The 3,231-nt window shown below is 36.0% G+C and overlaps 1 protein-coding gene across 4 annotated transcripts in view; it reads right to left on the bottom strand.

Moving 5' to 3' along the window:
* LOC107693456 (kelch-like protein 13) overlaps nucleotides 1–2,661 on the bottom strand; it is a 66,234-nt gene extending 63,573 nt beyond the window's left edge. For all 4 annotated transcript variants that reach the window (XM_016492858.1, XM_016492862.1, XM_016492859.1 and 1 more), the window contains exon 1: nucleotides 2,585–2,661. The gene's annotated coding sequence lies outside the window, so the exon portion shown is untranslated. The remainder of the gene's footprint in view (nucleotides 1–2,584) is intronic.
* Nucleotides 2,662–3,231: the final 570 nt, after the last annotated feature.

Genomic DNA, 3,231 nt, shown 5'->3' with positions numbered 1-3,231 from the left:
AATCTCCATATAAAACATCAGAAATTAGATATTTGTTTAATTTTTATTTTGTGTTTGACTTAAAACAAAAAATATTTGTTGTTTGTCTCAATAAATTGGATACAGTCGTTAAATTAAAAAAAAACATTTCCATTGCTCTTTGTTTTAAAAAAGGTTATTAAAAAATGTCAATAATTATCGATACCGAACGACATGAAACATTATATCATTAATAAATTTTTTTTGCTATATCACCCAGCCCTAGTAAAGAGTATTGTTGAGTTTTTAAGATAAATAAGATATTAATAGAAGTTTATGGGTTATAAAACATAGTTTTGTGTTGCTAGGGTGTTCTGGGTGGATGCCAGGTGGTTAATCTTTCTGATATACTGGTCTCCAGATATGTCTCGGGTTCTTTTGTGGGATTTTTTTGTCCGTTTTATCGCCACAAACACTCCCTCCATCTGACAGATAGCCCCGCCCCCAAACTCACGCCATTGGTGGAGTCAGAATTGTTATGTAATTTGTGGAGGTTTATTCCTTTTCACTGCGTCTCATATGTTTTTAAAGGCAATCTGTGTGAATGGCGATTCAGCTCTTTGGATTAAGCAATGCATAAATGCATGATGCTGTTCTGTACATAATTGTTTATGCGATTTACGAAATTATATTTGATTTATATCAAAATAGTAGTATTTATATATAGTAGTATTTACAAAATAGTATTTATATCAAAATTATAGTTAATTTAGACTAGGGCTGCACGATTAATCGCATGCTCTGGCCTCGGGAAACAAGCCAAAAGTTTCCTTAAAACCTGTTTAATCTCCATATAAAACATCAGAAATTAGATATTTGTTTAATTTTTATTTTGTGTTTGACTTAAAACAAAAAATATTTGTTGTTTGTCTCAATAAATTGGATACAGTCGTTAAATTAAAAAAAAACATTTCCATTGCTCTTTGTTTTAAAAAAGGTTATTAAAAAATGTCAATAATTATCGATACCGAACGATATGAAACATTATATCGTTGATACATTTTTTAGCTATATCACCCAGCCCTATGTTGAATCATCTTGTAAAGCACTATAAGAGTGTGTCACCAGAATGTGTGTTTCTGACACATTACTACACTATGTGTGCCACATATCAGTGTCATCTTAAGACAGACAAGAGATTTTAGGTATAATCTTCTTGGTGAACAATAAAAATAGACATCCAAGTAGCATTATTTCAGTAATAAAAAGGCAGCATGATGGTTTAATAAATGTAATAATAAATAAATAAAAATAGGAATTATATCAGGGAATTTGTGTCGTAAGTAACTATATCTTAACAACCATGCCTCTCCCCCCATCACGCAGAGTGGAACTGTAGTCACAGGACCCATAAAAGAGTATTCATAGTTCTGTTACTGGCTATATGTTCTCGCCTGAGGCAAATATAGACAATATACTCCATTGAATGGCTTTAGTTTAAGAAAAAAAAATCCTAAGTGCCTTTAGTCACGTCAAACCATGTGCTTGCTTAATAAAAAATATAGGCTAAGCAACAAATGACAAGGCCAGGACAATACACAACACGGGACATATGCTAAATTAAGGTTTCAGCCAGAGGCCCCTGGTAGAAGGGCTTGTTTTAGCCATTAGTGTTATGTTACTGTTGTCATGGCATATGAGCACATGGTGGCCCTTACAGCTCCCAGCTGCTCTGAATCACGCTCTTAATAATTGAGCTCAACTTCTGTCACACTCTGACAGCCGGAGCAAGTGCCCACTGTCTGGAGCTCCTAAAATGAATTTAGAAATGATCAAAAGCTGTTTGATAACAGGTCAACAGCTAAGTACTAACTGGTTAGACTGTCCTCAATGACTCAGTTTGGTTATATTGACTAATCTGATGCAGACACAAAAAATATATAAAACTGAGTAACCTATAATTTACTTTATCAAACAGATCCTCTTTAAAGCAACATTTTTCTTTACATTTACCGAGTTAATTTATAACAACAGCACAAAGAAAATTGAAATGAGTGTTGGAAAGTGAAGCCAAACACAAACAAAAGGAAAGCTAGTCACTAATAGAACAGCAGGGATCCAGCCAAAGCAACTAGTAGATAATCAGAGTGGCCTTCAATGAACAGACACAAAGCATCTATTTGTTAGTTGCACTTCGATTCGTCAGGGCGTTGTGATTGTAGTACTCGTTGTTAGTTCAGACACAGAGTTTGGGGTTGTGGAAGACACTCTTGGCGAAATGTCTGCTCATGTTTATGTGGGAACAAACACACCAACCACACACGGAACCCGCCGCAAGCCCGCGCTGACACCAGTGTCGCGGCAGAACCGGGGCTGTGATTGTAGCCGTGCTCCTGGGTTTGTCCGTTCTTGAAAGCTCAGCTCAGCTCTTTTAAAGAAAGGACCAAACCTGAAGCATGGCTCCCCATTCGCAGCTCTGCTTCTGCTGCTGCTACATTTAGCTTCAGCTGACAACAAGCTACTTTTCGTATTGAATGATGTGTATCTTTACGTATATGCCACTGATATGTCAGTTTGCCAAATAGAATACTAAACAAATAAACTTTTAAAAGCCATTTCGACTTACCCCAACCTCTTGAATTTACCCTTGTTTTCTTCTTAAACCCTCAAATCCACTCTACTCATGGACCACACAAAGCCCCTCCTCTCGTTTTTCATTGGCTGTAGCCTCAAGGGAATACGTGTCGTACGCCTTGCTGATTGGTCTACGTTCATGTCAATCAATTCTTGACACTAAAAACTTCCGTTACCATAAGAAGTTCATGGCGTAGGGATACGCGCAGCGATTGGTAGATTCGTCCGTAGTTAGGATGTAATTGGACGGTACTGTATAAATATAAATGTATATGAAGCACTGTTCGGCATGACATCACTGTATTGTTTACTAATATACTTTGAATAGTAGATGGTACTACAGTTGGACTGTGGGATCTATAAAAGCATGATCATCATACACCTGGTATTAGCGATTCAAGAAGTGATAATGTCACAATTAAGGCAACTTTGTAGCAAATTCGTCGACTGTAGACTGTAGTTAAGTGTATTTGTCCGAACTGTGATAATTTAAATGAATTGTGCACTGTAAGATACATTGTGTTAAATTGTGATAAATGAAAATGTTATGAAAGTATAATGGACTATATATATATATTTACAAAGAGTTACAAAGCCATCAAGTAATTCTCACTGCTTGAATATACTTTGCTGCTCGTT

Source organism: Sinocyclocheilus anshuiensis, unplaced genomic scaffold, assembly GCF_001515605.1.
Source record: "Sinocyclocheilus anshuiensis isolate Anshui unplaced genomic scaffold, SAMN03320099.WGS_v1.1 scaffold1296, whole genome shotgun sequence".
Taxonomy (NCBI): Eukaryota; Metazoa; Chordata; class Actinopteri; order Cypriniformes; family Cyprinidae; genus Sinocyclocheilus; species Sinocyclocheilus anshuiensis.
Note: the sequence above shows the minus strand (reverse complement) of the source record. Positions and strands in the feature narration are given on the sequence as shown.